At 41.7% G+C, this 25,249-nt stretch overlaps 1 protein-coding gene across 4 annotated transcripts in view; it reads left to right on the forward strand.

Annotated features, from left to right (window-relative positions):
* Window positions 1-79: 79 nt before the first annotated feature.
* Window positions 80-25,249, forward strand: part of SEMA6A (semaphorin 6A) — a 118,999-nt gene continuing 93,829 nt past the window's right edge. For 2 of the 4 annotated variants that reach the window (XM_042013229.1, XM_042013230.1), the window contains exon 1: window positions 83-699. The gene's annotated coding sequence lies outside the window, so the exon portion shown is untranslated. Of the gene's footprint in view, window positions 700-2,454; window positions 2,521-25,249 lie in introns of those variants that run through there. The other 2 variants (XM_042013226.1, XM_042013228.1) reach the window with 2 other exon arrangements.

The following is a 25,249-nucleotide window of genomic DNA, read 5'->3' on the forward strand; positions in this document are numbered from 1 at the left end:
GCGGGAGGGGCGGGGCGGGGAGCGGGGCGCGCCCGCCCGCCCGCCGCGCTCCAGTCCCGGCTTTGTCTCCGCCTCCGCCGGCGGAGCCGCGTCCCGGGGGCAGCGGGCGGGCGGCGGGAGACGGAGAGGCAGCGGCGGGAGAGCAGCGGGACACAGGGACAGAGAGAGAGGCAGCGGCTCCCACGTCTTCGCCGCGCGCAGTCCAATGCCCGGCAGCTCGAGGCGAGCAGCGACTACGCTTTCCTGCCGTGGCACAGCGAGTGCCTCCAGCCTCGGAGTTCTCCTGAAGCAGCCGTCACACCGGGAGCACTTTTGGTAGAGAGGGACCAGGAGACCCCGAAATGACTTACCTCCCAAGGCGCGACTGAAGGGGACTTACTGGAGTGGAACCGTAGTGGAATTTGGGTCTGGAGAGGAGTTGCTAAGGCATTTTTTTTTCTTTTTCTTTTTTTTTGAATAATTCTCCCTGATCACTCCCCTCTTCGCCCATCATTGGAAATGAACAAATTGCTTTTGCAATTCAGAAAGTAGAAATATTAAATATACCATCCCCTGGGAAGTACTCATGTAGTAATGACAAAGGATTGCAAAGGAGAGAGTGGCTCCAGTTTCCCAGAGAGATCCCCTAAAATGGATTACTAAATGGGACACTACATCAGCTAGTTGTCCTCTAGCTGCCCAGATACATGCACCGAAAAGGTACAGTACCCCCCTGTCCGTACCCCTACCTTATGTTCTGCGATTGCTCGGAAGGGAAGACTCCCGAATCGCCCGGCAGGCTCGGAAGGAGCGAGGGTGGTGTGTGGTTTGAGGCAGGCTGCTGCCTTCTGTCTCGACATCGTTTGCAGCGCCTAGGGAGGAGGAGAGCCGCCCGCAAGTGCACACGCTGCGCTTGCTGTTGTCACTTTCCCGGCATCTCGTGGCTTCGTCTTTCTTTTCGTTTTTTTCATTTCCCCCCTGTTTTTGGCCCCCCCCCCCCCTTCCCCCAATTGCCTAACATGTTATCCTCCCTCCTCTAGCCCTTGGCACGGCTTGCATGCGCCGTGCTGGGGCTCCTCGCCTCCCATCCCCGAGCCCAGCTGGCAGAGGGTCGCGCCCGCCGGGACACCGTGGGGAGCTGGGCAGCCGCGGGACGCCGCGGCCGGGGCCGAGGCCGCCGGGCATCGTGTGGGGCTGGGTGGTGGGGTCTTTGTTACAAGAACTATGTGGGCGCTCCGTGTAGAGGCGTAACCCCGCCGTCTCTACTGTTCCCGCGGTGTAGTTGGGTCGCGGCCCATGTATTTATTTGTTGTTTTACTCCAAGGCTGGCGCTGCTTTTTTGGGAGAAGTGGCCGAGAATCGAGGAACTTCTTCCGTGGAGCAGCCCTAGGCGCTGCCGGGGGCTTTGTTCGCGATCATGGGCTGCGGCCGTGGGCTCACCTCCCTGCCCGCTCCCCACGAACAGTAGCCGCCTTCCTCTCCGCCCTGGCCCCGGCAAAGGTGGGCTGCCGGACGCCGTCCCCCAGTCCCGCGAAGGGTGGCTCTGGAGTAGGGATGCTCCCCGCCCCTTTCTGCCTGGCGCCTCAAGCCTCTTTCCCCCGCAGGTCGGTGGCTCTGCCAAGCCGCTTCTCCTTGGCTGGGGAGCGTAAGCAGACGGGCTGGGGAAGGCCGGACCCCTCCGGGGCGGCCCGGCGGGCGGGAAGCCGTGCGAGGCAGTCCATCTCTTCTCCCTCCGCCAAGCACTCTCCCTGTCGCTCCTTCAGCCCCTCACCGCCCTTGGGCTCTGGGCCAGACGGGAGAAACGGCGGAAAAGACAAAGTTTTTTTTAATGGGGAGTAGCAGGACTGGTCTTCCAGGAGGGGATGCGGGCTGGCGACGCGGCGCCCCGCAAACGCCCCGCGCCGCCGCGGACCGCTGGGGCCCGCGGGGAGGCCGGGCGGGGACCGCGAGCGGGGCTCCTTCGTGCCGCGGATGCTGAGGGGAGGGATGCCGAGGAGGGGACGGGATGACGGGATGATGCTGAGCAGGGAACAGGGTGATGCTGAGGGGAAGGTATGCTGAGCAGGGAAGGAATTTCACCCTGCACACACACACACACACACACACCCTGTCCCCGTATCTGCACAGGGAGGGAAGGCTCCCAGCTGAGGGCAGGGTGCGTTAGGAGGCTGTGCCTCCGTCTGCGGTGCGCTGGCGACACGGCGCCGAGGCAGGAGGGGCGGTGGCGGGGGTTCGGGCAGCCCCTGGGGCGGCCGAGGGTCAGCACCGCCCCTCGCTCCGCCGCCAGTGGGGGCGGTGAAAAGTTTGGGTCTCCACCACGCGTGAAAAAACTACCTGCTTTTTGCGAGGGCTTGGCCGTCCTACCTCCTCTTTCTTCGTGCCTGACTGCCTGGCTTGTCCGCGGGAGGCGTTTCCGGGGGGTGGACCGGACGGCGTGCGTCTGGCGGGGGAAGCGGGGCTGAGGCTGCAGCCCGGTCAGTTGCAGTGGAGATGCCCCTCTGCCCGTCGCCACCGCTTCTCTCCTGCCTGCCTCATCCCAGGGTGAGTGGCAAGGCGGTAACTGCTGGATTTTCTTTAGGCAAATGGCTCTGTCTTTTTCTAACCTTGACCGCTTGTTCAGGGGTAATTTGTTCTCCTGTTCCTCTACCGAGCTAATTGCTGCTTTTGAAGTTTGTAAACATGCACATTTGTGCCAGCGTCTGTGCAGCACGGATGTTTAGCTGCTGCAGAAAATTATTTCACTGATAGAACAGGAAAAAATAAAGGCTTTAGTTAGCTGTGATAAATTGTAAAAGATACTAATTCCTGGCGCTGCAAGCAAGGTGAATGCTTTATTTTCTGTAGGCACACACACAGCATGCAGGTGTTGTAAATAACGAAGTGCTAAGTGTCCACAACCATTTTCTGTCACAGCCTGCACGAAGTGGCTTATTATTTGACATAGATTCAGCTAATTTGTTTGTATTATCCAGCAACGATATTAATTACTAACTTAATCTCAAAGATAGTAGCTAAAGGTGTGATTTGCCCCACTGTCTTTGCAACAATTAATTCAGTGACTGCTTTTGGTGTGCATTCATCTAAGTTAGGTGTCATCAACTAAACCATTCTCATCCAAGTAATCTTTACTTGGTGATTAAATCCTTTGATGTCAGTATGACAAAGTCTGGTAGAGTCAGGTTCTTTTGATACAAAATTCACTCAAAATTCATTGATATTTTATAGCATTCCTCTCATGGTAAGATTTATGCAGCTGTTACCATGTTCAGGGTTTCTTTTGCTGTTTGTTTTCAGATTAGAAAAGCAAAATGATCTTCCTGTGGTTAGCTTTTTTTTTTTTTTTTTTTAATGAGATTGTTCTGGTGTACTGTGATGAATATTGTGATTATGTATTGTGATTTGCTCCAGCAAATCTCTTTCTTTGTGGAATTGCCTTGAACATGGTTGAAAGCAAGTACGTGATTCAGTAGGATGGAGAAGGTTTGTCACTATAAGAGAAGTATAGTTGCCAAGGTGTTTCACTGTCTAGGGTATCCTTTTATGTAATAGGAGCCTGGTTTTAATATGGTAGCTTCTCATAAGTTACAGGACAGAGAGAACTAGCTCTCTTTAAAGCCAAATAATTTCATATACATAAAAAAGTTGGTTTCCGTTCTCCACCACTCTTCACTAGAGAAAATCTCTGGCATTCATGGAAGCTTAGTACAGGAGCAACATGGCCAGATGAGATATCTGTCTAAATGCTAAACAAAATTTAAAATAGTAAGTAATACTGTAATGTATATTTGCAACATTTGCTTTTCATGTACTAGGCATCAAATGCTTGAAGCACGGGTGAATGCTTTCAGGGGCTACAAATTATGTAGTCACAGATGTTCTATGTGTTCTGAATTAGTCTACTTGAAAACTGTGTGTTCTTACTTAATAGCAAACCAGCCTTATCAACTGAACTCATACTACTTGAACCAAAAAATAATTGAACACTGACATCTGTGAGGAAAATGGCTAGTTAACATTTCTAGCTGCTTGAAGATGGAAGTGAAATTAGCCATAGTCACTTCTCTATGTTTGTAAATAGAAGATTGCAGTTACCCGTGTTTAAGACTGAAGGAGGTGGATCAGGCTAAGAATGAGGAGTTGCCTTCATTAAATTTTTGAAAAGAATTTAAAAAATGAAAAAGAAAAAGGGAAGCACAGGGATCAAATTAATGACCTGTGATAAATCCAGACTAGAATTGTTTGCATTAGAAAGGAAGTAGGTGATTGTGAACTTGCTTGTGCATGTTTTGTGAAGGGAAGAGGAAATTTGTCATCTTGTTTTGAAGAGTCATACATAAATACACATGAAAGGAGCTCACATGGTTTACAGCAGGGGTGACATAAAATGTTTTAGGATTAAATTGACCTGAGCTAATACATGTCTTACATCCAACTTGTTTGCAAGAACACATTGTTATACTACTGAAACAAATGTTTTGTGTGTAGTACCTGATTCCCATATGCTATAGCAGAGTGCTGAAAACAAACAAGCCAGTAAATTCTGGAAAACAACATTGAAATTATATTAGATGCAGCATATGCTAGAGAAGTTGAACCATACCAAACCAGAAGTTTTCACTATCCTAATTTGACACAGATGCTGCAATATTTGACCTCCTACTATTCACTTATCGATGAAGTAAATCTTTAGCCCTCATCTTTTGCAGCCTCACTCACCCCGGTGAGCTTTGCTGACCCAGGAAAGCCTTGGCTGCCAGAGTAATTTTCTGAGAGTAATGCATTTGCTGACGTACTACTTAAATAGGGACTTTTTTGTGTGTTTAAGCCCCAAACTGAAAATACTGTTCTCTGCTGGGAATCAATACTTGTTAAGGGCCTGAAGCTATCCTGTGAGTACATTTGGTCTGGATGGATCCTTAATGTTAAGTCAGACCTACATCTGTGTGTCATGGAGCAAGCCACATCCAACAAATTGTGACAAGCTTTGTTTGAAAGGACAACAGAAAAATAAGAGTATTAAGCAATGCTTTTTACTGGTGACCATTTAAACATTTTATGCTCGTGAATTCTGAGCATCAGGATTATTCTGAGGTGGGCAAGACATTTTGGCAGTAAAATAGAGTCAGTAGCACAGACTCTGACTGCTGATCAACAGTGTACAGCAACCATGAACAGGATTCTAACGCAGAAACAAGCTGCTGGGGGAAAGCCTGGACCTGAGCCTGACAGGTCTCTAAAGGAATATTTTTGGGTTTGGCCTGTTGCATCAGTCCTCTGAGTGAGGAACAGCTTAGATGTGTTTAGGGTCTGTGAAGATAAAAGTGGACTACTCCAGTTCAAGCACAAACCTGGCAGAGCAAAGTTTGTATGTCTCTATTTTCTTTATGTGCTGTGTTACCCATGGCCATGGAAATAACGGAGTGCTTGTGTTTCTGCACTGTTAAGAGATCTTTAGTTATCCATGGTGATGGATGATTTGGTTTTGGGTCTTGATTCCAACATGTCAATATGGCAGCACATCTCCAAGACACAGCTTTAGGTTTTAAAGGGAAGAGTGCCACCTACTGTGTTACAATTTTAGGTATTGCAGCTCCTGTGTGTCTTGTGGAGTTCCCAAGCTTCTAGTTTGCCTATTTCGTCTTAGCCTCTGGAAGATGTGAAAGGATTCAAAATTAAATGTGGTATGGGAATGGAGGGAGAAAAAAAATAGAAAAGAAGTACAAAATCAGGTATTCTGGAAGTCTTAGGAGGGGTTCTCTGAAAGGCATACATAGAGACATTTGCAGGTTTTGTCATTTCTTATAAAGGCTGCTAGCACTGGAAATAGGGAAGGGGATAAGAGATCAATGCTTCCCTCCATAAAATAATCATGTTCTCAGCTTTCATGCACCAGATGAACATTAATGAGGCTGCCGGCCTTATGCCTTCTGAAATCTAAAGTTTAACTCTGGCTATAGTTTAAAAAAAAAAGTAGAATTCACTTTAAAAAAAAAAAAACAAACAAAACCCAAAAACCCCAGCTTTCAGAAAAGGAAGAAGAAGGTGAGAAAAACCCTGGATGAATTTTCTTGTAATTTGCTGCAAAATCTTGTGAAGTCTTTTCTAGTATACTACTGTAGTTATTTATCAGCCCAAGGGAGGGGTGTAATATGCTTGATGTGAATACAGAGTTATTTTTGAAAGAAAAAAATTTTTCCCCAAACCCCAAATTGTTTCTTTAGTGGCTGAAATAGAGATGTAAAATGAAGAAGATAAACCAGCTATTAACAGAGCTGCCAGTTGCTATATCTTTAGAGTGAAGACATATGGTAATTCACTACATTCAGTGATGACCTTTCCTTTAAAAGTATTGTTAATAATAGGCACTTCTATGAGTATTTATATTACATACTTGAAATGTATAGATCATGGACTACTCCATGCCATTTTTGTTGGTGGTGGGATTTTGGTTTGTTGTTTTGGTTTTCTTTATCTACTGAGGAAAACTGCTACTGAGGAACTTTCCACAGCTGTACACTTTTGCAATATGTCTGCAGTTCTGAAGCTAAAGAGTTTCCAGGGGCAGATGCACAGCATTGCTGCACCTATGTGACAGGGCAGCGTGGGTGCTGTCCTCAGGAGAGGCCTTTGGTGTCATCACCCTCATCCTTCCCAGGTAGAGCCATGCCTTGACTGCAGCATTATACCACTGCCATGAAGCAGGCCAAAAAAAAAAAGTATTCTTATATTTTTATGATCTCTGTAACCAGTTGCCTTCAGTGAAAACGTAATGATTATGAAAATGGAAATAAATAAACAATATTTTTGTTATGCACCTCAGTCTGAGAACATCTTGTTGAATGAAGACCACTCTACTAGTATTTTTACTGGCAGTAATAGCAGAAGTTTCATTATGTGCTTAAAAAGAAAGGGTATTCCTTTGATTTTGCAATGACCCTGAGAGACTTAGGGATCTTCTAATAATGAAAATGTGTAGAGTATATAATAGATATGGTCAGGTGTTCCAGTCCAGCAGATGGAAAAGTACTCTCCCACAGGAATTCCCAACACAATGGGAAAAACTGCATCCAACTATATTCCTGACTGCAGCAAACATTATTTGTACTTTCCTATCTGTGGCTGCTCAGTTTCACTCAGATGTTCTATATATTGAGTATTCCTCATATGGCTTTTATAGTTCAATAGAAAATTTCCTATGTTGCTTCCTTCACCATTGTTCGTGAACATTTATCCATTACTTGCTCTTGAGGCAGCCATTCATTGAAATGTTAATGAGATTTTGAACAGTTTATAGTTCCATAGGGGTTTTTTGTTTGGGTTTTTTGTGGGGTTGGGGTTTTTTTTCTGCAGGAAAAAAATGTGTTTTTGTTGATGCCTTTCAAAATCTACTTTTTATTGGTAGATTGAGATGGATTCTATGCTAATTCCTCCTGCATTCCTGAATTATGGCCTAGCAAGACACTGTCGCTGGGATCTTCATCTATTAATCATGGAAGCTGCTTTCTTATTCGGTTGCCATAGTTTCAGTGCCTCAGATAGTGTTGGGGTGCCTTGGGAAAGGCTTACGATACATTCGGACTTGCAAGCCTTGCAGTTATTTTGGCAGGAGAAGAGCTCTGAAGGAACAGAGAACAGCATCCAATATTATTCAGAGTTGGATTAAAAGCAGAAACTTCTGGATATGTCTCTCTGGACCTCGTTATGTGAATGTCCAGCTGATATTTACTCCCAAGATTTGCTCTTTGTTTTGTCTTGCTGGTAAAATCTTACACTTCAGAGACTAACCTTTATCCATTGCAAGAACAAAAAAGGCTTTTCATTAGTTTTTCTGATAAATGGTTGGGTAAATTAGGGCGTTTAGGGTTTCTTAAGCAGTCCAGGTAATTTGTTTTACATTCCCTTTCAACCTAGCTACATATGGTATGATGTCATGTTTGAGACTGGGTTAATGTTTATTGCTACCTTAAATTTAATAAGACAATAAGAACCTTTTTGTTAGCTGCAGAACAGCTCAAATTACAAAGTAGAAAATGGGAAATTATTTTTTTCAGACAGAACTAAAGCTCTTTTAGTGCTATGTTGGCACTGGCAGTATTTTTTCAATGATGTTTCAATGTTTGTTCATAAACCCAGCATTAAAACATACATACTTTCAGAAATGCAGAGCTGTGAGAAGTTAGAAATAGCTTTTTTGATGAATGAGAAAAACGGTGAAGTAGTATATATGTCAGACAGGAAAGTAGCTGGAAGACTGACTTGTCAATGTGTAGTGCTCAATATTAATTGATTTGTCTGTTATGCATAATATAAAATAATGCAAAAACGTATTTCAGTAAGCAAATCATGGTTTCCTTTTTCTTTTCCCATTGAGAAAAAAAATCTTCCTCACTTCTGTGTGAGTGATAGTAACCACATGTTTCATCAGATATTTAAATACCAATTCTCTTGCATTTTAATGTCTCCAGAATGATGTGGTATCCCTTCAGTTCTAAGGAAGCACTAGCACAGATAAACTTCCTATGTAGCTTGTTTACAAAAAAAAAAATCCAGTCTTGACTATTCAAATCAAAGTATAATGTTAAAAATATGTGTAGTTGAGATCAAAGAATTCTGTATCGTTGGAATTAATCAGGAAAATAGCCACTTATTTTGCTTTCAGATGGTTAGTTTGCACTCAAAGATTAGTTTTAAAGCTTCACCTTGGGACTTTACTACCCATTCTTGTCAATTTTCTTTGTGACATCAACAAGCAGATTGAGAACATGTGCCTATAATAGGTAATCCTCAGGAACTCTACGAATTTAACCAATTAAAGTCCAAAATTTTTACATTAATTTTAAAGTTTCAGTTCATGGTAGATGCACACTAAATCTGTATTTGTAATTTTATACTTTCACATTGTATGGAATTTTCTGGTTTATAATCTTCTGGATCTGTGTTGTATACACATATTTTGCATAAAATTAATCCTAGTCTTTTTGCTGGTAAACTCACAATGTGTATGTCTCTATTAGACTGACAGAATAATATGCCCCTGTAATTTTGTGTTTCCTTTTGGAAGGAAGGTGGTGATTGAGTAAGAAAATTGTAACCGTGAGGAAATATCTTGGGTCAAAACCTGTAGATGTATAAATTCCATTGTCTTTTTTTTCCTCAGAATTTATTATATTCCATTTAGTTTCAGGTTAGGTGTAGAATCCCCCGGCACAGAAATTAATTTAAGCAGTTCTATAAGGAACATTGTACCTTCTTTAACACTGGTGGGGTGTGGTTTTTTGCTTGCTATTTATTTTTTGCCTCCAAAAACAGAGAAGTGAGTAATTAGTCAGTACTCAGTATAAAGGACCAGTCTGGTTCCTGTTGGAGGGTTAAAAGGAATTTCTACTCAACACCCATCAACAAGCCCTTACTTCATTTAGAGTTCAGTATACAATGACAAAATCATTTAGGTTGGAAAGGTCCTTGAAGATCATTGAGTCCAACCCTTAATCTAACACTGCTAAGTCCACCACTAAACCAGGTACCTAAATGCTACATCTACACGTCTTTTATATACCTCTATGTATCTTTTAAATACCTGAGTTGGTGACTCAGCCACTTCCCTGGGAATATTTTTCTTTCAGTTTATTTATGGTTGATAATAAAGATTCTTCTGCATCCCCGAACAGCTGAATTTTAGCATCAAATGTACTGATCTTATCAAGAAAAGAAAATAATAATTTCTGGGAAAGTAATGGTTGCGTTTGTGTCTTTTAAGCAATGTCACAGCATTTCCTTTGCAAGTCTCACACATGTTCGATAGCATCTTACCACCTGAACATTCCTGGAAGGTTGATGCTTGTCTTGGGCTGTGTGTTTATGAACAGAGCTGAGAGCGGAGAACTGTGTCCTGTTCAGCCTCAAAGCTCCCCCAGTGCCTGCAGCTGGTCAGCGGGTGTAGGCGGAGCACACCCATTCCACTGGTGCTTTGGAGAGGGTGGATGGGGAGGAATGATGGAGGGCAGCTGCAGCCCTAGCCTGCATGCCTGGGTTTGCGTGGGAATCCTGTCCCAAAACACCACAGCAAAGAAAAGGATGGGATGACATGCCTTTTCCGACAGATGCTCCGCACGCAGGGCACAGCCTGGTGTCTGCCGCCTGATGGTAAAGCAGAGGCTGAATCCCGCGGGATTATCTTTCTCGAGTGGTACTTCACGCCATGAGCATGGCTAAATGCAGCCTAGTATTTGATTCAAAAATGCCTTTTTTATTATATGGAGAGGATTAGAGGCTGTTCAACTGCAGTCTTGAACTTCGGGTTATGACCTGAAGTCATAATAGTCTTTATATTACTGGCTTTTCATCAGAGCTCTCTAATGAAAAAAGGGCATCGTGCATTAAAATCAGCTTTGGAATTTAATTTTCTGTATGAACAGAACTTGGTACCATGTGTATAAACTTCTAATGGCATTCAACCCATTCCACTTCTGAATAATTTGTACTCATTAATTACAAATGTACAGCTTTTCCAATTACGACTTACTGATCCAAACCATATTAAATCAGAAACTATCATAGTTAAATTGATTTTTTAAAATTTGCTGTAGTCTGTTATATGAGGGTGATTATGTAACATATCTTTTAAGAACTGTGTCTGTGCAGTAGAACTTCGTTTTCTAGATTTGCATTGTTCAGAATTTTTGTTTTGTTTTGGGGTTTGGGTTGGTTGGTTTTTTTTGTTTGTTTTTAGGAAGAACTTTAAGTGGAGAGTTATGTCAAGTTTTATGAAGAAGTAAGAAGACAAACTTTATTGTAGTGATGCTTTAGAATGCTTTTTTTTTCACCCAGTGAAATTACTCTTGATTTGGAATAGGATTTTGTTCTTCTTTAAAAAGAAATTAAGAACTAAATCCTTAAAGATCTGCTCTGGGAAAAGGAAAGATTTTTGCATTAGCTACCACACTTTTTCATCATTATCTGCAAGGTGTTTCCTTTTAATTCTGTTGCAGGGAAGTTCATCATGTTCAGAAACTGATTAATTCTATCACGAGATGCATATATTTCAGGGTGGTGTCATCTTTTTTGCTTTATCCTGTTCTACGCGTAAGACCTAGACATGCTGCCAGAACACTTCCTTTCCCAAGATAAAAACAAAACAAAAGAGATCCTGTTCTTGTTCAACAACACATGTAGTCCAAAAGGCAAATTTAGCCAACCTGGAGCTAATGGCCTGAAGGTGTGACATGAAGGCTGGTGACTGGATGACTGTGAGAAAAGTGCAGGTTTTATTTGTCAAAACATTATTAAGAGTACTACATACACGTGTTAAAGTGCCTATCAGAGAAAAACTTTGAAAATATAAGGCAGCCTGTGGATTAGAGGAAGTTTTCTGACACCTGAATTTTAATTGCTTTTCAATGCGCCTTTTCATTTGTAACTGTTTTTGATTGTGTTAATCTTTGTCATAATCTCTCTTGTGTAGCTGAAATCGTGGAGATAACATCAGCTGCAAAAAACAAACAAACCACCAAAGACATAACACCCAACTCAAGTGTTGTTTATGTGAGAGGGACAATTCAGCCAGGACCTTGCTGGTAACATGTTGGTACAACTAAATGCTGGTGATGCTCTGCAAAGGGGTGGAAAATGTAGACTATATAATGTCTGCTGATGTCAGAGAACGGGTATGTGAGAACCCTTGCACTGAATTAACTTTCAATATCAAATCAATTCATTAGACCTTTTTTTATTTTTTTCCATAAATGGTCAGTAATCTGTTTTAGATTGAAGCAGATAAAAGAATTCATTGTTGTCACATTGTCACAGTAAAAAAACTCAAAACCTAGAATATCTACACAGATGTGTAACCACTGCATTTTCAGAAGGACTACTCCTCACCTCCTTCTTTGTGCCAGGCTCCAGATCTGTCTATTCCAATGAATGTCCTTAGTTTACATGAACATGTCATCAGAACCAATTACATTGCTTATGTGTATAAATGAAGAGGAGCTGGGTGGAGACAAGAAAATACAGGTGAGCAGGATCTAATTTTTGATCCATTACCATCAAACAGAAAAATGAGGGCACAGTTTTGCTTCAGATTGTATCTCCATGCTTATTTTACTAGGCATGGAGTTTGTCTAAAAGAGCTAACCTCTGGGTTGTTCGTGTTGGTGACATAAAGCTTGCTGACTTCATTAGGAGTTATTAATTGCTGATTATTTTTCTTAGGAACTTAACTCACAAGCTCAAAATACCAATAATAATAAATAAAAATATCAAAACTATCAAGAGGGCATGGGACTGCAAAGGATCTGTATATTGAATTGGTATTTTAGCTTCAAAGATTCAAGTACTGGAAATTTTTCAACAGTAAACCAGCAGAGAACGTGTTAGTAGGGGGGCTGGTGTGCTACTTCGCAGCTGCACTGCCTACTTCTAGACAGTCGTCGTATGACAGCCTGCTCTAACAACTACCCACATTTAAATAGCAGGGTTGTGTAAGAACGAACACATTTACCGAAATACATTTATGGTGGGGAGAGCCTTAAATAATTCAGCGGGTGGAACACACTGAGAGAGAATCTGTCGCATTTTCACTAGGCTGCACGTCAAGTCTCGGAAAGAAGGAAAGTAACTTTTCTTCCTGTTAGAGTGGCCTTAGAAATTGCTGCAGGTTTCAAGATAGTAGGAACATTCGCTTTTTGACACAGTTTGTAATGCAGAAGTACAGCTGTAACTAATAGTGTAATGACTGGAGAAACAGAAGAAGAGCTGGGTCACATACATTGTTATGCTGGATGTGAGAAGCGCTTGTCTAATTCCTGAAGTTTGCCGAGAGCCTGTTCAAGGTCGGGTGTTTGCGATGCGCGGCGCTTTCCTTCGCATGTCGCCTGCCCTCTTGTGTTTGAGCAGCTCCGTGCAGGCGCCTCAGCCGTCCGGGAGACAGCGGAGTAGCGGAAAACATGGAGCGGAACCACGGAATGATAGGCATGAGCCGTGCACTTCAAAGGCACTGATTTTGCCTCTGTGTGTGCGTGCGTGTGCGTTGTCTTGCTGTTTTGTTTGCGGTGTAAAAAGGAGTATGGTTTTCAGCTTTCCTATACAGAGGCAGAAACATCAGAAAGTGGGTTAGCCAAACTGATGTGCAGAAAAGCTCTAGGAGTGAATTTGAAGCGATGGGGAGAAGCTGTAATGCATATGATTAAAGTGAAACATGCTGCCTACACAGAGAATTGCTAACAAGATTCCTTCACAGCTTTCATGTCTCAGCCCTGCTTTTACAGAAAATAAATTCGTGTTTGGTTTCAGTGGGTGTGCCACTTTGCTCAGCCCTACAGCATAGATAAGACAGTCAAAATATACAAATGCAAGCAATTGAACACAAAATAATGCAATTTGCACTGAGCAGAAACAATGGCTGTGCCAGATTAACATTCACTTGTTCTATCTGGGGCTTCTTTTCTGTTACTGCTTTATTGTTCAATACTCATAGGGAAGGGAGGCTAAAAGCACAGATTAGGTTAAAGCAAATTAGTTGGGGGAAAGGAGAGGGGAGGAGAGGAGAGGAGAGGAGAGGAGAGGAGAGGAGAGGAGAGGAGAGGAGAGGAGAGGAGAGGAGAATTCCATGTACTTTAAACATTTTTTTTCTCCTCTTCAAACAGAAGCATAGATATTGCTGCAAGCCATTTAGTAATTTCTGGCAGTAATTCGACCACATCCCCTTGTTCATATGAAGTATATTTTCTGTAGCTCAAAAGAGTATTTAAATATTCTCTCATGTTTAAAGAGCTTCCAGAATTATCTAAAGTTTTTGCAAGATGCAGAAAAATAGACTGCAGCAGCTGTGTGTTGTCCCAGTGTTTAGAAAAAAATAAATAGTAATTCAAGTTATTATTTTAAAAGTGATTTTAAAATCAGCTAAAAATTGGCTTGATCCACAAATCAAAGGTCATTTTAACTTTCAATTTTCCAGTTAATTTTTTTATTATTTTTTTCTTGAGAAATGCTGTGCATTTGGATAGGAAATTTTACCTCAGGTCAGTCCCATGAGAACTCAGGGCTTATTTCAAACCATTTAATTTATGTCTTGCTTGAGACATAACATCTTTCAGTCTTCATTTTCTTAACAATAGTCATTATGAATCCAGAGAGAGTAAAATGCAGATTTTGAAAGGTTTTTTATTTAGGCATCTAAGAGTTATTTATGCATTAAGGACTCAAACCCAGGTGTTCAAGTCTTAACAAAAAGGACTTGCAGAGGTTAGCATGTTTTGGGGTTTTGTTTGTTTATTTGGCTGGTTGGTAGTTTTTTTTACTTCAAAGCAAAATACACGTGTGTAATTCTGCTCCCAGTCCTGCTGATTTCAGGTCCGCACAGGCTGAGAAATCAGAAGAAGGACACAGCTGGCTGATCAGGATGCCTGTGGTCACACATGTTGATTTTAGACCTCTTGTGGCTTTAAACTTGTGTGTGTCTGCTGTGTCCCTCCCCAAATCTATTTTGCCAGGGGGTTTGTATCTGGAGAGAACCTTTCTGAAAATGTGGCATGTTTGTATTTGCATCCTTCGATTGCCCTATGGACAGATGCTTGCTTCTGACCCCAGTTCACACCTTTGTCCACCACTCAATCCATGCCTCAAGTCCTAGATCTGCAAGCCCGCAGGCGTTTTTAGGCAGAACCTTGAGTAGAAAGCTGCTATCAAGCAGCAGGCATTGTGTGTAAAAGGAAGGCGATGTGTTAACAAAGAAAGCTCTTAGTTCTTCAGTCTCATCTGATCAGGTCTCACTTTTTTAAAAAAACTAGCAAGCTTTTCGTATCTCAGTGTGTCATGACTAAAATGTCTAGAGACATTTTACAGATACAAATCAAATGTATACACAAATAAATCAGATGTGCCAAATGAATTATAAAATACTCTTAACTTTCTCTTCCTGGGTACATCATGAAGATGTTGTGCAGGAAATGCATTGGTGATGCATGGAAATGTATCTACAACTAAAGATGTTTCCTGATTTCTTCACTCACACTTGTTACCTTATGGTAAACCAAACTTTGCAGACAAGGCATTCGTTTATTTAGATCTCTACTTTGTGCAGGCTCATAACTTCAGGTGTGAAGAAGACAAGTCTGGAAGCCAGTTTGTCTCAGTGCGAACCACAGGCTCAAGCTATCTGTCCCATGACCGTCTTAATATTCACTGAATAGCCTGGGAAGTAGGGAGGTTGGAGAGTGGGTGGGATTTTTGGGACAACAAACACAAGACACGAAGGATGTGTTGTAGCACCAAGCCATCCTTCTGAGAGTGGTGCCTTAGCAGCCCTAGCTCCATAGATGACCCACTGCCACCTCCAGCTTAGGTCTTGCTGATTGAGAGAAGGAAAAGTGCTTTCTGCAACAGTGTGGTGAAACCAGATAGAAGGAAACACAAGTGCCACCGAGTGACTAGGTGGCTCATACTAACTAGTTAGACTGGTTCTCTTTTAAGAAATAAGTGGAATGGTCCGTAAAATGTTGTAACACACTCATGATGGAAACTGTGACTTCCCAAGAATATACAGGGTATTTCCATTGACATCAACAGGTTAAACAGTGTGAAACAGTCAGTGTCTTTGGCCATGTTGTAGACTTAGAAAATATTAGGATGTCATAGAGTCACTGCCGTTATTCCGTGCTTAAAACTCCATTGCAACTTTATGTTATAGTGTGGAATATAAAAAGGTTAAACATATTTCTGGAACCTACAGGTCTAAATAGAAAATTAAGGACAAGATGTCTCCCTTAATTGCAGGAAAAATTCTCACTTTTTATCAGTTAAAATGAAGCCCTTTCCTTGAACCGAATACATCATACCTAATGCATATTATCAGCCATAACTCAGCAGGCAGAAGATGACAACCTGTGTTGTCCTGCTTAAGGATATATCGGAGGAGAATAAGTAATAGAGAATTTATCTACTTCAATATTTGTGGTGTCTTTGAAGTGCTAATAATATTTGTAAAAGTTTATGTGTCAGGTTAATGCCTGCTCTCTGAGCTTGCAAGAGAGATTGCAAGCAATGAATAATTTGCGGATTTTTTTTCCTCCATAATAAAACCACTAAGATGGTCCCAGTTGAGATACCACTTTCTCTTGACCACTTTTTTTTTTTTTTGACTGAATCTTCAAAGTATTTTAATAATGAGAAAGTTGTTTCTTACAGATGCTTCCAGCTAATTAAGTTGAAGTTGAATTTATGGAGTCATATCAGTGCTTTTGTTGTGTGTAATCTCTCAAAAATACTGTCTTTGAAAAAATAACATAAAGACTAAGTCAACAAGAAACCCAAAAACCTTGAAATTATGAGTGGATGCAGCTGTGGTGCCATACTGCTCTTGCTAGCTCCCAACTTCCCCCACAAGTCATGGGACAAACAGAGATATGTTAGAGTAACTTTTAAGGAAAAAATGGTTATAGGAGGCAAGGAAAGTAGCTGTAAGGTCAAGGCTGAGAAGTGGAAGATTTCTCAAAAGAGGTGGATTAAGGGAGTAGGTGTAGGTATATAGTCAGGGCTGGTACAGAGGAGTAGCTGAAGTGCCAAAACAGAGGAGAGGAGGGCAGGGTAGAAATGCTCTCTGCCTTACAAAACAGCAGTATGCTGTGGGATGATTCCTTTCTGATGAGCTGTCACCATCTAAAGTATATAAGAAGCTTGGAGTGGAAAAAACAGATGGCACATGGGAGATGAAGTGACATCATTTGTCTCTCTGCCTGATTTCTCTGCCATTCACATAGAATTTGGTGGGTGGGGGAGCAAAAAAACCCGGATGTGATTCTTCTCCATCCCCACGTTTCTCCTTGCCCTCAGAAATCTCATGAGACTCCAACTTCTCTCACAAGCTATTGGTAAAGAAAGTTTTCCATCACTGCCAAGGATTTTGAGAGATTGGCTTGGAGAAGTGATTTTTTTCTGTGGGGAAAAAAGGTTGACACACAGCAATGCAGAGATAAGAGACATTAAAAACAAGGACAGTAAGCAACTTAGTTGTACTAAGGCTTGGGCAAAGAGGTGAAAGGAGGCTTTACAAATATGTGTGTTTCAAGGGAAGTTGCTAACGGGCTGTGTGATCCTCTTGCCAGGCCTGTGGTGAGTTGGCATGTTTCAGCCATGAGGAAAGGGCATTGGCATCACCTGTTGCAGCTGGCCGGTCAGCTGCCTGGAACAAGTTCATGGCTTTTGGCCAGTTTCCACTGAACTAGTAAAGCTTCCTTTAAAAAAGTCCTTGCACCTGACACGGTTCAGGAAAACAGTTAGTAGACTTACTGGAGAAGAAAAAGTCTGGTGAACACCGAGGCTAAAAGCCCTAAAAGTTAGATTTTGGTATATTATACCCCTTTAAAAATTAGCAGCGTGTGTTTTTTTAAAAGAGGGGATTTGTGGGTGGGGAAGGGAAAGGGAGAAACTAGTGGCTCTGGAAGCAGGAGGCCTCCAGGTCTCTGCTGGATCCAAAATTCTTGCCAAGATGATCAGGACTTGTCTTTGTACAGACAACCAGTACAGGGCTGATCTTTGCAGTAAGGGAAGAGTAACACTGATGCAAGGATCATCATTTTAAGAAGTGACTGTGACACTGTGGCTGTAACTGCAGATGGGCCAGGAGGCATGTGATGTTCAAAGCCCCTTTTCCAGCTCCAGATCTGGATGCCTGCAGAGGGGAAACCTGCTGAGCAGGCTGCTCCAGAGTGAGCCAGGAGTGTGTTATGCTGGCAGGGTAGTACCAGGAGGCAGGGCAGGATGTGTAGTGACTCTGCCTGTGTCGTGACGAACATGAGCAATCTGATGTTTGTCACAGGTCTTAAAACTAAAACTGAGCATAAATAAATAACCCTACCACAAGTGAGCAGGGGTTTTATAGTGGTTTCCAGGAATGGAATCAAACCTAAACTGTAAGGGAAATATTCTCTGCCATATTCAAAGTTTGTGTACAGAACGTTTCAAATAAATGCTCTGTAAAAATGATTTAATTCTGCTGTGATTATGAACTTGCGCAAACATGCTGTTTCACATTACTCTCTTAAATAAATTTGATTAGTAACAGCTGTGACTACACAAGTCCCCCAGATTTTATTTTCTCAATAGAAAAGGGTTGAAGAAATCCTCAAATTGTTGTAAATGAAGATTTCATTGGTATTTTGAGCTAAGATGTCCTCAACAACAGCCCAGCAATAATAACGTGGACACGCTCCTTCTTGGAGAGGCTGCAATGAACTGCCTTTAGCTCAGACAAATAGTCTTTTCAGTTCCTGGAGCACTCTGTGAGTATTAGCTGCTTTGTGCTGAAAAAGTACTAAAATCTAGCCAAGTAAAAAATGGTGCTGCTCAGTGACAGGCTGTTTGACCCAGAAGCAGGCTGCCGAGGCTGCATTGTGAGCTATTCCCTTTCACCGTGCAGACTAGGTGCAGACAGTCATCCCCTCCCGCACACACAGATATTGCATATGTTTTCTGATGGTAGTGTTTGTTTACCACTCGTGACTGTGTTGGTTTATTCACCGTGTGGTGCTCTGTGGGACAAGACAAGCATCCGCATGCTGTAGACAAGGGCTGTCTTTCCCACCCATTCCTCCCGCATGCAGAAAATGTTCCCACCTGGGGAACAGGGGTGTGCTCTGCCACTTGAGCTCTATGCTGGTGAATCCATTGCTTGGGTGCCCCCCAAAGATGCCAAATCTCACTTCTCGTCAGAGTGTGCTGCAGAGTTACACCTGCATCAGAGGACAGACATCCCTGTCCCCAGCTCTGCCATCTACTGCTGTTGCTGCCAGCACTGGCTGGCTTTCTGCATCTGTGACTGCAACCTACTTCTCTGCAGTCCTTGATGTCAGCAAGGGCTGCAGGCAAACTCTCCTATACAGCTCTTCTGCTAATGAGCTTGGCTGCTAATTAAATAGAAAGGCATATTTGGCAATGTCTTTGATATTTATTCTCAGTATGGCCCTTTTGACTTGTTTAGGATTTCAGGGTGGTCTTGAGGGAAGAGATATGGTAAGCAATTGCTGAGTTTGTATTATGTTTTATCAACATTGAAATAAAGTTTGTAAAATACTGTTTTGTTCCTTCTAAGCCAGATAATGCAATATAATTTAAAAAAAATTAAAAAGGGGGAAAAAAAGAAAAAAGTAAAACGTAACCCAGACCAAACTTACAATTCAGAAAAAGAAAAAAAAAAAAAAAAGCTGCGTGGGAAGGGCCTTTTTTAATGTTTTTTTTTGTATGCCACATGTGCTCAGTGACATCTATGATGAATGACAGTCAGAAGTTAAATAACGTTTATTACCACCTTACATCTACTTCCTAATTCTTCTCCAAGATTGCTTTTGGCAATTTCAGCCTTTTTGAATAGTTTGGGCGGATGGCATTTTCTTACAGGAGAAAACCCCCAAACAAACAAACAAACAAACAACCCAGTCTGGGATAGAAAGGTTGACTTTTTACCCAGCAAATTAAGAGTGTCCCACCTGGATGTACATTTGCCAAGGGTAAAGCACATTTTTTTTGCTGAGGCAGGAAATAGGTTTGAAGCTGAGATCCTCTGATCTGGTAGGGTGAGAGGCAGATGGCTGGACCCCCAGGTGATTTGTATCTGCTCACTCACTGCTCCCTATCAAGCATCAGTGCTCTGCAGTATGCAGAGACAGAGATTTCCGTACCTCCTAGGAGAAACATGACTCCTAGCCATGTGACTTACATAGGTACCAGAAGTATAGCATTAATGTGCATTAAAAAACCCCTCAGACTGGGTCATTTTGAGGTTTAGAATTTTTAATTAGTTACAGATTTTTCCTTTCTTCCCTTCTTTATCCACCTCTGTAGACAGACGTGAGGTAGCTAAAGCACTAAATTTGTATATTCACAAAAATATGTAGAAAATGGCACAAAGCCATAAGACAGTTTAAATTTGTGAAGTGCTACAAGCATTCAGTAATGCTTCTGTTCTTGGCTCTTTTCTGGAGGCTTGTTCATGATTGTTGCTAAAGATGGGATAGCAAGGTACGTGAACTTCTGGTCATAATGGCCAGTATCTCCATTCCAGTGTTCTGATGGTATATAGAAATTTGGACATGTGCCTTTGTCTGCTGTTCAGCTAAAGATTTACTGGTGGAGTTCTGTATGCAGACGGAATGAAAAAAATACAGTGTTACTACTCTAGCTCTTTGCTGGAAACAGGCAACAAATAATAAAGGGAAATTTGAAGTACCCATCAGCCACCTTGGTAAAATAGTAATTTCCATGGACATTCCCTATAGCATTAGTAATGACTGACTTCCCACAGTTAACCTCATGATGCTAATTTCAAGACTAAGGATTAAATGGCTGCAGGTCTAGCAGTATCCAGTAATACCTGAGGGAGTAGATCCATTTTTAACCTTTTGCCAATCCTCGCAAGTGTTGCTGAGTTTGTGGCAACCATCAGGCTCGATGGTGCATTTGCAGAGATTAGATGGAAACAAGTGGTACTTACCTTTGTGTCTTCCCTGTGAGGAAGTTGCAAATTCAGAAATTGGCATTAGGAATAAATTGCATTGAGATTATGAAAATCTGAAGACATTAAAATCTGTGAAAGGTGTTGAAGGGTATGTGTATGCTCTATAGGATGAGCTTTCTATTTCTTGGTAGTTCATTAATATTCAGTGTGTATGAGGACTGATCTAGGCTTTGTAAAGTAAAATGGAACTATGGCTAAATAATTTTTCTTTGTGCAACTATGCAGAAGAGGAATGTGTGTTAGTTATCTGAGATGTATTTTCTACCTGTACATGGGAAAACTGGACTGACAGGGAAGGCACTGTGCCTACAGGTATTTTGATTCTGATCTCTTCAGTGATCATGGCTTGGTGCTGACCACTAAAAATATTGTCCAGTTATTTCAAAACAGAGAAAAATATTCTTTTCTATATAGGGATGTGGAGAGGTTCACTATTAATTGTTTGCTCTGTATTCTTAATGGAAATACTAGGGAGCTGTAGATTTTATTATTTTGTTCAATAATAAAGGTTAATGCTGAAGGGAATGTCATACTGGAGATGTGTTTGATAATTTTTCCTCTCTTACGAATAAAGGGGTTTATTTTCTCCAGGGGTTTGCTCTTATGGTTTAGCTTAATTTGCACTTGTGGAGGCTTAAGAAAGGTGTCATGACTTTCAGAACTGCTGAATATTCAAGGAGTCCTGATGGCACTGTAAGGTGCAGGATGCTTTCGAAGGGCAGGGCAGGCCACACAGACCTGTACTTTTTGCTTACAAGGATAGGCACCAACGGTCTTTTCTTTAAATGGATTCTGCAACTTCTGTTGATGCAAAATCCCCACAAACCACTGGCATCAGGTGGAATCAGCCCATCTGGTGCTGGCACCCCAACCCGCTCCACCCCTCTATGGGCTCTGCTGGGTTGCACTGAACTCTGCTCCAGGCCAGAACAAGCTCACTTCTGTCTGCAAGAAGTGGTACTCAGAAAGCTCGTTTCTATCAGTGGTTTGAATTCCTTAACCTGGGTCTCTGATGAGTGGTGATAAAATACGTCACAAAGTCTTTTGTAACATTCATAGGAGTGTTGTTTTTCTGGAGTCTCTGGAAATGTGAAGAGACATGGTGTTACCAAGCTTTCCTGATCAGATATTCAAAATGATGAAATAGGGAAGCTTGCAACATGTCTCAAGGGACCAAAGAGTTCTCTTACTCCTGAAAAATTAATTTAATATCTTCATTTCAGAAGCCAGACCATCAAAGAAAATACCCAATGTTATATAGCCTTGTGATAAAAAATTATACGGGTTAGCAAAACTGGCACACAGGAGAACTTTTCTTTAAAGATATAAATATCCATTGTATTAGCTGGCAAGTAATCTTGTAGTGATTCTTGGGTTATCTTCAAAAAAAGTGTATGTCTTTGTCAACTGCCTCTTAAAACAAAAGATCACTTGGTGAATAAAGAAATAAAGAGTTTATAAACTTTGATGTTACTGTTCACTCATTGTCAGGTATGTAAAAAAGGAGACATTCCCTTTGAGCAGACAGTGTGTGAAACTAATAGTGTGCCTTCAGACTCCAGGCCTGCTTTTTGCAAGTCAGTCGTTGGATTTAAATCATGTTTTAAACAGCTTTATCCATATACTCAGAGACTGGAAAACAAGGTCAGTGTAGAGTCCGTCCTGTAGCTAGTTATTAAAGCAGATGGTTGAAAGATGCAAGCAGACATCTGCATCTGCTTTGCATATTTAAAGGAAAAATAAACCAAGAAAAAGCGTCTTAAGTTCAAGGAGTCTTTTTGTGAGTCTGTACTTCTGAGAAGAAACTCTTAGAATAACTTTAAAAATTCAGGAGTGCAATAAAAATTCAGGCAGCACAAGAAGGAAATTGGGAACACCATGACGCTCACAAAATTGTTTTTTACTGCTCATCTAGAATATGAGACAGGTGACATTGCAGTTAGATTCTTGAAATTTTTACAAGAAATTTGTCATCAGTAGTCAGCCTATCACTGGGAAAAGAAGTATCATCTGCAGGTTACCCTTAAAAAAAAAAAAATAGCAATCTAGCAATGACACCACTAAAACAAACTGCTGTAGAGCTGGGAATTAGTGTAGTAAATTTGTCTGGTGAATGAACTTGCAGCAGCCCCGTGCCCACAGCAGCAAGGTGCTCCTGTAGTGCAAGCTGACAAGGAAAAGTATTTTTACCCCACTGCATGTAGGCATTAGAGTGCAGGAATAGGAGGAGCATCATCACAGCTCAATGTGCAGAGCTTTACCAGTAGTCACTTGGGGATTTTGTGCAGAACCTTTGTGGCTCTCTCAGCACAAGGCTCTGCCAGAGTCTAAAAATTGCTTTTCAGAGTCTTCTAATACACTCACTCCCTTGTTTGATGTAGGCTCACTGTTGTTTTACATTATATATGAAGCTCACACAAAGCTGTGCTTGTTGGTCCTATGGAATATTTCAGGAAATTAACTCATTGACCAGAGTATTTCTGTAGAGAAGTTGAAAAGGACTATAAAAACCATAAACATAGGTATTTCCTGATAATGTTCAGAAATTAATCAGATAGATTTATGGATGTTAGGGATATTAAGATTTTGCACTTTTTTAACATACAAGATATAGTCCCCAGATAAAGTAGATACATTAATATGATGCTAAATGGTATTTCTGTTCATTACAAGAAAACCAAATATTTGATAATTACTTGTCATTGAAAAAAACTTACCTCTTCAGTTCCTGTAGAAACCATTTTTGCAGCCAACCATTGTAGTGTATGAACACTTACGAAATAAAGTCAGTTAGTGGGAATTAATTTCCTGCTGGAATTCACAGTGGTTAGAAGGTATTATTCAACCCAGCCTCACAAAGCTAATTTTCAGTGCTCTGAAACTCCTTCCTTAGAGAAGTAACAATACTGTAATTTTCAAGATTTGAAAGGAGCAGGGGAAGCTATAGACCTTGACTGCAGACTCTCTAGAAGAAAGTTCCCATTGCACATAATAGCCTGTAAGATTCCCGAGAGTGGCAGAAGCCCGCAGGAACCTGGCACGTGGAGTGACGGCCCCTTAGAGCAGCCCTTGGTTATGAAAGCCTGGCTCAGGGATGTGCTGGGGAGAGGTGTGTGAAAACAGTGTCACAGCCTGGGGCCGGCCATACTATTCCTGGAAATCGGTAGGACACAAAGAGGCATTGTTCACAGCCTCTCTCCCTGCTTTATTTCCCGTATTGTGGTGTTTTGGGAAGCAATCGTTAAGGACACAACCTGGCAGCTCTGTGCCAACATCAGACAGTTCTCTTTCTGAAAATAATCTCGTTGCAGCTCAGCTGCAGAGATCTGTGTCCAGTTTACCCTCAGAGCCCAGATGACAATGCTGAAAGGGGCTGAACCAAAAAACCTCTATGAGCTGGACAAAAAAGTGCTGTTGATGATTTGTAGTTCAAAAGCAGAAATAGTTCTTCATTGTGAAACAAGAAGGGATAAGGAAATATTTCTTAGCTTTGTTTTCATTTTCAACTCTCTTTAATTTTAGGACACATTTTTTTGTTTTCGTTACTTATTGCACATAAGTCATAATAAACTGCCAGACTGAATTTGGAAACTAATTACAGTAGACTTCAGCATTCTTGCGTGCCTTGTGGAGTACAACACCTGCACTCCACAGGACTGAATTCTCTGCTGATAGGTCTGGAGCCGTCTTCTATCAGGGTAAATAGAGACTCCAGACATGACTGGCTGGAAATGGTGGAAAGAGTTACCCCACATCAGGCAGTTGTTTGTACTGGCCATATCCTTATCGGAGAATTCCACAAGTTGCTTGAGAGAAGGAACTTTTGTTTTATTTGTTCAGTGAGGTCTTGTAGTTTACAGTACAAAAAAAAATCACAAAAATTTTGTCTGAAAGGAGCAAGAGAAACAACTTGTGTGTCCAGGTGTCACATGGGTGGCTGGAAAGGAATTTGTGGTACTTGCAAATTTCTGCTGGCAGGATTGAGATGGGAAGCGGGTTTGTGTGTGAAGGAACAGTTCATTTTGTGTCAAAGTTCTGTGCTCTTACCTTCTAAGCTAAATTTTAAAATAACAGGAACAGGGGAGGTGAAATATCCTGTGCTCTTACTTGAAATGCCTCTGCTGCTTTTCATTATTTCCTGTAGTAATGCACAGGATATCCAGCTGATTAGTCACAGCAGGCTATGTGATCTTCACATCCACAGGAACCTTCTAGGATGTAATCTCTTCCTGAACCTGCAGAACAAACCTTTACAATTTACCAGCAATGCATATGCAGGTTTTGGAGAAACTGGGTACAGGTTGTCAGAAGATGAGGATCTCATTGGCTAGGATGGAGTCTCACCATTATTTTGCCAAACAGACTTTTCAGGTCTCTTATATTTTCAGGTCTCTTATTTCCTTTGTGTCTTATTTTCTTATATCTCCATTTCTGTATGTCACCATGTGCTTATTCTCCAGGACACAGATTGGTAAGACTCATTATGTACAACTAGGTTTTAATTAAACTGCCTTGACCCCTGCATGAATGATCTTATTCTGAAGGAGTCTTAACTCTGCATGCTTTGGAAGATTAGTATGTTTTAAGAATTACCTTTGAATTTACATCTTTCTTCAATTGTCTTGACTTTTCTCCGTATCTCAGTACAAGCTTCTAATATTTACTGCAGTTCAACCAAATCCTTTCTTCCTCTGAAGGTTTCATATTTCAAGCCTTCTCCTTTTCCCTCTGTAACTTCAACTGCGTTTCTCTCTACATCTTGAT

Source organism: Corvus kubaryi, unplaced genomic scaffold (genome assembly GCF_017639235.1).
Source record: "Corvus kubaryi isolate FWS band 111438036 unplaced genomic scaffold, C.kubaryi_AGA036_p1.0 split1-37296, whole genome shotgun sequence".
Taxonomy (NCBI): Eukaryota; Metazoa; Chordata; class Aves; order Passeriformes; family Corvidae; genus Corvus; species Corvus kubaryi.